General features: G+C 33.2%; 2 pseudogenes; one reads left to right on the top strand and one right to left on the bottom strand.

The window, feature by feature from the left end:
- LOC100728715 (protein DEK-like) overlaps nt 1-13,039 on the top strand; it is a 58,857-nt pseudogene that overhangs the window by 9,968 nt on the left and 35,850 nt on the right.
- Nucleotides 7,908-8,032, bottom strand: LOC111757506 (U4 spliceosomal RNA; annotated as a pseudogene).

The following is a 13,039-nucleotide window of genomic DNA, read 5'->3' as shown; positions in this document are numbered from 1 at the left end:
GATTTCAGCCTAGTCCTAACATGAAGAGGAAATTGAATCTTGGTGTTTTCATTTCCAAGCAGCAATCAGTGGCATTTTAATGTCTCAATGAATCCTATCTGTACCTATCACATCCTGAATGTATTCATGTTTTCATACATTATATATTTCCACTAAGAAGGAATGATTGATGCATATGGAGAAGAGCAAATAGTACAGGAGAAAATGTGTTAAATGCCATGGAGTAGGCCACAGGTGCTACCAAAAATAGGAGAAAATGATGGCGACTGAGTCCTGGGTTCATCAGGGCAGGCATCAGAGTAAAGTAAAGAGAACTGGAAATTGAAGTCTGCCTGCTGTGGATTCAGGTGTTTACAGCCTGTGATATTGATCTAGCAAAGAAATCAAGTATGTCATTCACTTTTGAAAATAAAATATTAATTAGGGTTTGAAAATTTCCTTTTAGTGTGTAGATATTAAAGTGTTTATTGAATCACTAGTGTTGAATTATAATCAATATTTCAGAAATGATATGCGATTATCTGATGAAATCTTAATGAAGCATTACTTTCTTGCTGTGTCTTTCAATATTATCCTTGGTAGCAAAGGCCTAACATCAAAGACAAAAATTAGAGAGTAAAATATGCTGTTTTTAGGTCTCTGCCATGTACTGTAAGTTATCTTTTTCAGGGAAGTATAATTTGACCTAGTATTGTGAGTAGTGCATTTTGTACTATCTAGTATACTTGCAGTATACTTGTCTAGTTCACTTCCTAAGTATCTCATGATGTCTCATATTCAGAACATATTTATACACTTTAAAAAATGAGAAACTAGTGGGAACTACTTATTTACAATTGCATACATAATTTTAGTTAATAATTTATGCAAATATAGGAGCTTCAGTCAAAATTATCATGTGCTAGTATCAGGTGGTATTATCATTTTCAAAGCAAGTATTCCAGGAATCATTTAATAAATTACAAACAAAGCTATAAATAATGAAATTTTGTGGTCTAAAATTGTCGAATGCAGTTTACATGTTTGAAATATAGAGCTCTATGCATGAAATGTGAATGAACTCTCTTTTCTTTAGCCTGCCAATGATAGGACTTATGGTATGGTTTTTAGAAAACATTTCTCTCCTGTTATTTTATAATGGGTCAGAGGTTATTTAGGCTTCATATGCATATTTCTAAAAGGGCAACACACATTGAAAAAATGTCACTGCATTAATGTGTGCCATTCTTGGCTTACTTGGCCATGCCCACTTGTCACAGTTATTGCCAAAGCAATGCCATTGTGTGTCTTGTGATTCTCTGCCCATGCAATTTAGACCAACCCATTTCCATGTTCTTAAGGTAATTATGTCCCTCCAAATGTCAGCTAAATGACTTTGACATTCAACATTCCTAACAGCTTTTGAACACCATGTTATCTGTTCTATTTGTAATTCATATTCATGCAAGTCCCCAAACCCAGCCACATTATGCCATCCCATCTGCTGAGAAGGTTCCTAGTCCTTCCGCCTTTGAATTTAGCTGGCTAGAGAGGCTATACCCTTTGAAAATGCTCTGAAGATATTTGCTCCATTGAATCTCCACAGATTCTCCCATAGGTAGGATATTCTCAACATGGCAAGTGAAAAAGCACAGATATGCTTGTCAGTGTAAAAATTTATTTTAAAGAATCTAGTACTTAGCGTTGTCTTGTGGAAATACATTACCATTGTCATTATTGGATATTAGCAATATTGGATAGTGGCAATATTTCCAGCCTATTTTTAGGTAAGTTTGTTTTCAAAATAAATAAAATATTTACACATAAGAGATTTTAATAGAAGGAAGAATATAGAGATGTCAAAACAGATAAACTACTTTTATGCATTGTCTTTGACTTGAACACACACATAATTTAGTCAATATAAACTAGAGAGGAATTATATGGATAATTTAGGCAAGTTATTCTGATTGTTATAAACTCCTTGTAAATATCTTTCATATTCTCCTTTTTAATTGATTATTTATTAAAGGAGCGGGTCATTGAATACTTTTAAAATGTGACCTAATAACACAGTGCGATGTTTTCATGTGGATAAAGCCTTGGGAAATATCCATTCTTCTGTAACATAATTCTAAGACTCTCAAATCCTGCATCAGCCATTGAAGTTTACATTTGATTACCTGTCCTCTCCAGTCACTCTCGAGGAAAACAGTTTCATATCATAAAATGAATATATGCTTATTGCTACTCATCCAAGAAATATATTTCATATCATTGCTCATGTGAGCAGCAGTTTAATCACAAATCAATGCTGGTAATTTTGTTTCTGTTTCAATGATTATGATTGAAGGATCATGTTGGAATTATGCCTTTTGCTTCTGATTGGCAAATGCAGAGCCTTTCTTACTCCTCTGTTTCAACTGCTTTTAATGTTAATTGTTTAACTCTTAGATGCAGCATTTATTAGTCTCGGATATAAGCAAATAAGACATGATTGATGCTACCTCGCCTGGTAGTAATGTCATAGCAACAGATACACGCCTGGCACTGGCTTGAGAGCAGTGGTCCCCCACAAATTCATTTCAAACTGTTCCATTGGCCAGCTGAATCAGATTTCCATCGTTCTTACACTCTTTGAAAATATTTTACATTATACATTTTATCTATTGTTTTAATCATGTTTATTTCAAAATAAAGTGAAAAATCAAATGTTAATCTCAGGTATTATATTGCTCACCTTTAATAGAAGCTCAACATTGTTCAAAAATGTGTTATTTGATCACAGTAGTTTTCTTGTATCCTTTGAATCATACTGCAAAGGAATCTACACTATGGAGAAAAAAATACAAAATGCAGTGTATGTCACAGAGGGGCTTTTGCTATAGAATGAGAGGAATGATTTTGTATAAATCCTGCATCTTAAGTACAAAGTTAACCTGCATTGGTGGAAAGGGAAACAAAATATTTCTTCTGAATTCATGTGTTGTGTTGTAAAGTTTATTCCTCACACTCACCTTCTGTGTTTGTGTATTTATGTTTGTTCATAAAATAGAATATGGATATGAGGATATGAGGACAAAGCATCTCAGGACCTGAGACTTTTTCCTCATGCAGCCAATAGTCAAGAATAGAAGGAATATATATATATAAAGTATTATTAGCAATATCAGATGAACATTCGATGAGGTTAAGCAGTGTGAAACAGTCTACTCAAATGGAAAAATTGCTTATGTCTACCATCCTGTCTTCTGGTTTTTTAAAAATTGGAAATATAATTTTGAAACATGAAAGTGCTTAAATTTTAAGAATAAAATGATGATTTTTCCATAGGTATTTACTCATGTAACATCTGGAAAAGCAATGCAGGGAGCATTTCCAGGGCTACCAGAGTGGCATAATTCTTCTTCCTGTTAAAATGTTTTTTTCTCCACAGTGAGAGTATTCTGAACTCTTTTGCTTAACGTATCTGCGAGAGTCATTCATGCTGTTGTATGCATCAGAAGTTTTATTCTTTGTTGTTGGTACGTAACTCCTACATTTACTAAATCAACGATTGATTCTTTAAATTATAAAGTCAACTTTACACTCAGGAGGAAAATGATTATGTATTAGATTTATTTATATATCACTGGATACCACAACTTATTAGCTATTCCACATTTAATGACTATTTGTGTTGTTTCAGATTTGGGCTATTAAAGTATACTACTATGAACAAACTATATATATATATATATATGTATATATATATATATCACATTTGTCATAAAAATAAACATTTCTCTATGTTGCATACTTCAAAGTACACACATCATATCCTGATGAGCTGTATCCCTGGCCACATTATAGATGATGTGTGTATGAGTGTTACTGGTGATTGCCAGTCTGTTTTCCTGAGAAACTGTACAAATTTAAAATCTCACCAGGAACGTGTAGCATTTTTCACTTTTTCTGCATCTTCTATTTATTTGGATCTTTTCCTTAAGTATATTTGTGTTTATTCATCAATTGACATCTTGTACTATATTTAGACATAGATATCATATAATAACATGGAATTTTAAATGGTATTTAAAATTGTTTTAAATGTTCTTGCTCTGTAGTACACAAAATTTCGGTTTGTTTACATCCACTAATGTGGAATTCAGTTAACGTGATACATTTATTCATTATAATAATACAAATTTTAGTTAGTTTAAAAACAATTTTCATGATCAAGTTTTCATATATAAAGTTAATTTCTGTTCTTTTGAATCTGCTTAGTTTTATTTTCTTCTCTAGGCTAAATGCACAGAAAAGTTCTCCAATATCATCTTGACTAGATGTGATACTAGTAATTGTCTTTGTTTTGTTCTTAAATGCAAGGGAAAGGCATTGAGTATTACACAATAACCAGAATATTGCTTATAGATTTTTAGTGACAAGAGGATCCTTGCAGGGAATTCTCCAGCTAAGAGAATTTACTAATTTTCTATAGCATTTTACAGACCATAAATAAAGACAGGATGTTATGAGTCTTAAGATTATATATTTTTTCACTTGCATTCAGATAATGTGGTAAGTTATATTTGTTTATTTTTAATTCTAAAACAACTTTCCTTTTATAGAACAAACTCATTATGTATCATATATGTTGTATATTGCTAAACTTCTCAATGTAAAATTTTTTTGCATCAACCTCAAGAATTTTACTTCATTATATTTTACTTCATTATAATATCATTATCAAATGTTTGTGTCAATACTATACTAGCTTTGTTAAACGTACTGCAAAATATTTTCTTACTTTCACAAGTCTGGCAGCATTTCTGAGATATTGGTATTAATTCTTCCTTCAGTGTTTGTTAACATTTACCAGTAAAACATTGCAAGTACTGGCATTTTTGGTGGAGATTTTTGATTATAAATCCACATTCTTTTAAAGTCACAATACTCCAGATCTTCTTTTTCTTCTTGGGTTACTTTTTAAAGCTACATTTTTAATTTATTTCATTTCATTTCAATCCAGATATTTTCTTCTCTGTCCTTATTATCATAAGTCAAACTCAAGTCAAATTCAGCCTTGTAAAATTTGTTTCGGTATAACTTATTACTTGGAATATATTTGAGTTCCTTAGATTATAATAATGTTTAGAAAGAATGTGTACCCTTTATTTTGGGTGGATTTCTAGAAGTGTAAAACAAGGAAGTTGGAGAACAGTGTCAGTCACATTTTTATACACTTTTTGAATTTTTTATTACCATTCTTCAAACAGTGTAAGACATTTTACAATGATTTGCATTTTTCTATTATCTCATATTTATTTCATGATTTCTTATCATTAACTTCTGTGCTCTTGTTGGAAAACATGATAATTTTAAAATGTAAATGTAATTTTAAAATTAATTCAAAATCAAAACACATACATATACTCTTTTAAAGGTGAAACATATTTATCTCCAAACAATTAGTAGGAATACTTTTTGGACAAAACAATGTTTTGTTTAAATGAACAAAAAAATATTGACCAAGAAAAGTAGAAACTAGATGTTTTCCACCACAATAGTTAAAACAAAATTAATTTTAAATTCTTAATTATTCAGTAAGTGTCTGTGATTATCACGTTATCATATCAATATAAATAGAGTATAAATGTGCATATGCATATGAATGTATTTTTTCATACATATGCAGGATTTATATGTATATACAAATGAATGCTTTTCACGTTTAGTGAAGAGTTTTTTTTGAATCCTAGAAGTGCATCTTCTGCTAGGGATTTAGCTCAGTGGCGTAAGTGTCTGCCTGGCACGCACATGGTCACGAGCTCGATCCCCAGTACCAACACCAAAAAAAGCTAAATTATATTAAAAGAAGCAGAAGCAGAAGCAGCAGAAGCAGAAGTGCTTCTTTCAGGTTTTAGGATATATACTTTGAAATCAGATGCTAAATGACCTGGAAAGTTTTAGGTGTTCGAACTTTTGTGCCTGATATCAGAGAGGAGGGAGAAAGCCTACAGTGATGTTGGAGCAGAGCTTCAGTTTAGAGTCAGGAGAGGTATTTCACTATTATTTGTGATAAAAATTAACACAATACATTTACAAATTTACAGAAGCTGGGCTGATTCAGTAGCTCTTTTGACTTCAGCCTCTTTTTTGCTTAAGCTTATGTCACTGAAAAACATACAGGAAGAAAAAATTCTATACTTTTAAATAGCTGCTATGTGTCCATCACTCAGCTACAAATATACTTCACTGATTGTATTTGCTGCAAAACATGTAAGATGGAATTTATGTGTTAAGTGTATTGCTGCTGCACTTAACACTTGTAACAGACACTTGTCACTAAATTTTCTGAGTATGCCTCTCCTGAGTTGGCTCCCATTGCATGCCACTGAGAAATATTAGCAGAATTCTGCGTAAAGTCTGGGAATGATTGAATGCTGAGGGTCTGAGGGAGCTGTCGTAAACTGGGGATCCAGAGGAAGAACCAGTTTCATTTTTTTGTGTCATTTACTTTTCTGTGTTTCTAACATGCTTTTTGAATTTTTTTTTTGCTAAAATATTTTAAGATGACGGTGCCCTTCCTGTGTGAGCACTCTGGAATTTGTTATTAATGAGGATATCTTAATTTTCATCTAAATTCTTTATATTTCATTTAAATGCTTGTTTATTTAGACATAAAATTCTGAGTCTATTGTTATTTTGTTTCAGTGATTGAAATATATTTATTTTTTTCTTACAATACATGTTGTTAACCACACTCTGAAATTTATTCTTATTTTTTCCTTGTTTCTTAAAGTATTTTTAAGTTTTCTTTATTTTGAAAGTCTCAAATTTTCACTACTTTGTTTAGGTTTCTTTCTTCTTATTTCATTCCTCTGGCAATTTGTAAACAGCCAGACTTTCTATCTCTCTGTTGATGTTACCTTTCAATTTTTCTTAATTGTGAGAATTTCTGATATATTTTTCAGATGCTTCTTCTTCATTATTTAAATTTCTTTTTTTTAATGATCGCTTCTATAAATATTTGACACTTGTATTTCTCCCTGCCCATGTGTCTGTGTCCTAACTTGTCCTTACAGACTTTTTTTATCTTTCTTGTTACTTTCTAGGAAATTTCTCTATCTGTTCCTCCCAGTTTATTGATGTGTTCTCTGTGCTATTTTTGTTATTCAATTTTTTGTTTTGGTGCCTTATAAAAATAATAGTTTCTATATCTCATAGTTCTCATTTTCTTCTAATAAGTCTTTGATCATAAATTTTGTTTGAGAGTATTATGTTAATTTTCACTTTTATTCTATTTGGAATTTGTATTTGGTTTTGTTGTTTATATGATTCTTGGTATGATTTGTTTGGAATATTTGTGCTTGGATGATGTTTGATGTTTTGTCACTTTTCCTCTGAGAGTTCATATTTTTCTTAGAGATTGGTGACTTACGATTGTCCTCCCAAAGGGCTATCAAGCCTAATGCCTAGTCCTGGAGAGTTAGGTTTGGAGTCTCAGGATGGGGAGTCTCCAGAAGTATCATCTCCACTCACTTCCTTTTCAGAGAACTTACCCTTAGGTTAACTGCAGTTTTTAAAGAGTTGCCAGAGGTATTTCTGTTGTTGTTGCTTTTGTTCCTTTTTGGGCAGGGGTAGAAGTAGAGGAGGGAGTCCCAGAGGACCACAGAGGAACACCTGGTCCTGCTTTCACTTAGCCCACCAGCAGGAATTCGGGCCCCCTGAGGTGAACACCCCTTTCTCCAATCAGAGCAGCACTCAGGCGTTTGCGCAACTTTTGTGTAGTAAAATTTGCATGGAAGAGGATCCTTCTATACGTCATAGAAAAAATTGTAATTCCAAATATTTTTCCCTGGGGAATGTTTCTCAATATTAACTGTCTCTCTTCCTTTAGTGGGCCTCCGTCTTCAATAATTCACCTCAAATACAACCACATTTCCACTCCTGGGAGAGTCTGACAAGTTTTCTTGAACTTTTCCAATTTGTAAGTTTTTTCCATTTTGATTAGCAATAATCACGCCTCAGATAAACTTCACTGGCTATGATACTGCCGCCTAGCAAAGCTAATTTTTTCCATCTTTGTGACAGGTCTGAATGAGGGGTGGGGCAGCTCCAGAGGCTGTGAGCAGTTTCTGTTAGATTGCCCTTCTCCTTTCTGCTCTAGTGAGCATGATAGCGCTCACTGATCAGACATAAGGAAACCATAAAACACATCTAATTTGTTCGGTAAACAAGATCTCTGAGGGACCACTAACAACAGAGATAAAACTCAGCAAGGCACTACATAAATAGGATACGGAAAATTTACTGAAAAATATTTCAGATTTTTAAAGATGATATTTATTAATTTTCTTATATATAACTGTTAATCACACATATTTTACAAATTTAATTCTTCCAACAATTCTGTGAAACTTTAATAATGTCCTGATTTCATGCATAAGTAGACTTGTACTTATAGTTTAATGCTCTGTTAAGAGAATCAAAGTGGGGGAATCCAGGAATTTTTGTTGGTACACTGTATCTAGTTGCAGACATGGCTGTTTTAATTACACAGGTAAAATGCATTTAGGAATGGAGAGAAGCCCGGTGGTCATCTAATTTAACTCTTTCGATTTCTAAAAGAAGAAATCAAGGCTTAGGAAACTTCGGAGGACTGAACATGTTAACTACTTAGTTTATGGCTTCATAGAATAAAATATTGTAACTGTCTGTGGTGACTGAGCCAAGTGCTTCTGTGCATTCTTCTGTATGTCAATTTTGTTATCTTTCTAAAAGCTTTGTATATGGTACTTCATGGAGAATGACTCATTTTTATTATTAAAAGAATTGATTATGATCTAGAGTCTTGTGCAATTTTATTATCATATATTGTATTGAATTAATTACTACTTTGAAAATAAAGTATGTAGTTTAAACTTTGCTTAAATTTATCCATAGTCACATAAAATTAAATATTTAATTGTATCTAACACTTATTATAATATATAATAATGCATTAAAACTAGAAAATGTTACTTCAATATCTTAAAGGAAAAAAGAAAGAATGAAAAATCAAAGTTTCTTCATTCCAGAAGACATTTCACATGGTTAAATTGTTTGCTAGTAAAGTAAGTAAATTTGAAATTCCACAAGTTCTAATTATCTTAGAAATTCTATTATGAAGTTCAATTTCCTCTAATAGCTATTTCCATATAATATAAATGCAATTTTTATTCCTTTCAATAATTGCCTACAGCTCTGAGATCATTGCATACATCTGAGGACATAAAAGCACAAATACTGCCCAAATTTTGTGGCATTGTTCTTAAATATACAGGAGTGCCTTTAAAAAAAAATAATTTCAGGGGCTGGGGATTTAGCTCAGTGGCATAAACGCCTTCCTTCAAGTGTGCAGTTATGAGTTTGATCCCTGGTATCGATAAAAAGAAAAAGACAAAAAAAAATAATAATTCCACTCAGAATATCTTATTAATGAACTTTATAATTTACATGGAAAGGATACCAGCCTATAAATATACCTTCTTCTTGTTCATAATAATTTATTTTAATATTTTTCACTGTACCTAATGATGTGAGGAATAGGGACACTTAAGTTTGAGCTCTGCATTCATTTCCTGCTTGTCACACATTGTCTCATTGGATTATTTCTCCAGCTTTGTCTGCCTTCCAGGGTCATGCTGGACAGTATCCCAACATTCCCTGCACTTCCAGGTGGGTGCAAGTGACCCATGGTGGGATCATGGTTCTGAATTCCCTTGTGCTCTTCTTGCTGGGCGCAGTGGGTATGGTGGTTTTCCTTTAGAACTGTCAATATCTCCACACATGATTTGCTTTTGCATTATGATAATTATTCTCTCCTCATGGTCTTTATGCCTAGCGAAAATAAGTTTTCCTACTTAGAGGTCCACCTTCTTTGTGTGCCCCTAGCTGAACTCCCGTTCATTTGACTGGTTCCTTATTTTTGACTGTTCTTAGTTACCTAGATCAAGTGCATCATGTATTTTCTGCCAGACTCCTGACTTATGTACTAAATTACCCCGACATCTTTGAATATCAGTTTCTCCTTTTGTAACACACACAACAATGCTTATCATTGAGAGTTGTCAAGCCGATTGTTTTTTCTCTCAACATGAAGTTCAGACTGTGTAACAACATCAGTTTAAGGCCAGTTCGAACCTCACCATACCTTACTTCTGCCATAGTCATCTCTCAATATCCATACTCTAGTCATGTGGAAATAGTTCTTGTGTGCCTGAACATCCAGGGGTCAAGCTTGGGGCACGGGAACAATTTGTTCACCTGGAACCCTCTGCTTCCTTTCATCTGCTCCTCCATTTCTTTAAAAAAAGTCTGTTAAGAACCACTTTGACCAGAATACCTGCACTGACAAGTCTCAGATTTTAAACTGAATAATTAAAAAGAATTTCCCTAGTGGTCTTTTATTACACACATTCGAACACTTTCTGAATTATATGATTACTCGTCAGTGTCTAATTTTAGAATAAAAACTCTTGATTAGGAACAAGACATTCTTCACTGAGTCTTTCAGCTTCTAGCACTATCTTGGTTTCACACTAAGTAGCAAATAAAATTTGATTATATGGATGATTACATAGGAGAACTTAAGTTGTTTTAAATTTTCAGAAAATTAGTTTATTAGTGTATTATAAATCTAATATGTGAGATACATAAATATCAATGTACCAACACAAAACAAACAAGTATACCACATTAAAGTACTCTTCATCATTTTTATTAATTTGAACTTTATATATCTTTCCAGAAAACATTATTGCGGTTATTCAAGTATGGAAACTCTTCCAGTCCTGGTATTCTTGAGACATGGGCCAATATGGTCATGACAAACCATCTGCGGTAAAATCAGATTATACTCACACCATGAAAGTGGTTCAGTTAATGACACCATGACACACAACTTGGGCTGATCACAACTCTTACAATAGGGGGCTTCCAAGAATCAGGATCATGGTTCATTACTTTCAGACTTTTAGCAAGGAAACTAGATTATTAGTGCAAGACTTTTATTTCTGCCTTTCCCCTTTGCTGTGAGATTTGATATACATTGTGTATTGTGCAAAATAATTTTCAAGAAGCCTGGCAATATAGTCTCAAACTAATTTTTTATTTTTTTTATATTCTTGCTTATACTTGCCTGAAATACATTCAAGAGTTATTTATCACATAGTCTTGATTCACATTCTGTGTAAAGCAGAACAAATCTGTTGTGTATGTGAAACACATTCAAGCTAGATACATTTATTTTTCTCCCCACCCCCAAATCTAAGAAATTCTATTCTGCCTTGTTTGAAATGTGTAATCATTTTAAAGTCTATGATGTGTCTGTTTTATATCTTGTACTTAGTTTTTTCTCTTCCTTTTGTAGTGTAACTGGACAATAAAAGCAGCTCTTAAAGCTGGCTATTGACTTTTTGATATGCCTTTCACATCATTTCACATCTTGATTTGACTCATTTTCATTTTTTTCCCCAGACAGCAGGAAATCACATTAAATGCACAATAATGCTTGTGTTGTGATAGAAAGTCATTGAAGGCTCTTTTAGTAGGTCTTCCAAATAAAGATAAGGTTTCTGAGATTCGACAAGCATCAAATAACCAAACTTGGCTGTCAGCTGAATTATACATTTTTATCTCTTTGCTGCTGTATTGTGGAGTCTGATATTCACTCTAATGGGGTTTTCAATCAGATGTGACCTCTACACCATTTGATGGAAAAGGAACAACAAAATTACTAGAAAAAGGCTTGAATTTCAAAGTCACATTTCGAATTTTTATTTTGTTCATTTAAAGAGTTTTCCTAGCAAGTGAGAATGAAGGAATTTTGACTATTTGTAAATGTAATTAAGTATATTATTTTAAAAGATATTTAAGAACTATTTTTTTTACTAGACAAGCTTCAATATAAAGAAACTCCTCCCATTCCTCATAATAATGTTGGTATGGAAGAAATATATCATAGTCTTATAATTGAAATGCAAGACTAAATCTAAGAACAGTGCTTGGGATGATAGGAGAGGGCCAGCTCCCTAACAGATCGTACCTGTAGGCTGTCTCCGGGATGTGCCTGTGAACAGGCCACAGTGCACGGGAGGACCCTGAGGTCACAACCCTAACTAGGGGACACAAACAGTACTGGAGGGCTTTAAATTAGCAAAATGTGCAGGGCTATTTGAAAGGGAAATGGTAACATCATTTAAAAGAGGTCACAGTGTTTGTCACAAAGCCTTTGAGATCTGTAAAGTAAAGAAGTAGAGGGACCGGTCCTGGGTAGAAAACACTGCAGATCTGAAGACACTTGCAGCAAGAATAATCACACATTCATGTTTTCTTCATTAGTTGAGTTTCATATTTGTAGACTATGGGAAAGAACTTGTGTTAATTATGAGGATCTGACATCCTTGTAAGTGAGCAAAGTGTTCTAGTGGGTTATTTAAGGACTGTGAGGCCCGGGGTTCACTTGTATCTTATATAAAATAAAAACAACTCCTCATTACTAGTGTTTGCCTTCTGGGCTGGTTGTCCCTCTTTTCTCGCGACCAGTGTGACAGAGCTACACAGTGCAGGTGAGTACAGCCTACACTCAGGAGGGAGGAAGGCAGATTAGTACTGGATCAAATTTTATTTAACTTGCATCAAATTGCAAGACATTGAAATTTAAGTGTTTACCAGTTATTGATCTATAAGTGGGTAAATAGTTGACTTCTTAAAACACTTTATAGTATGAAAAGGATTTTAATAAAAATCTTTTGTACTATACAAGGCTGACAAAAATAGTCTCAATGTTATTATTCATATAAGGATATGAAGAATTTTTTTGTTCTTTCAAATACACAAAATACAGAATGAAAAATATTATAAGTGGTTTATGATCGAATCCTTGTTAAGATAGATGTCTACTGAAAAGCCATACTTTGGCAAATTTTTTGAAAAGTTTGGCTATGCCTTTTTTTTTTTTTGTCTTTTTCCTTTTTATTGGTACCTGGGATCGAACTCACGACTGCCTGCTTGCAAGGCAGGCGCTTATGCCACT

The sequence above is a fragment of the Cavia porcellus genome, unplaced genomic scaffold (assembly GCF_034190915.1).
Source record: "Cavia porcellus strain 051 isolate PalLab524CR breed Dunkin Hartley unplaced genomic scaffold, mCavPor4.1 scaffold_1, whole genome shotgun sequence".
NCBI lineage: Eukaryota > Metazoa > Chordata > Mammalia > Rodentia > Caviidae > Cavia > Cavia porcellus.
This window is presented reverse-complemented; position numbering and strand designations above follow the sequence as displayed.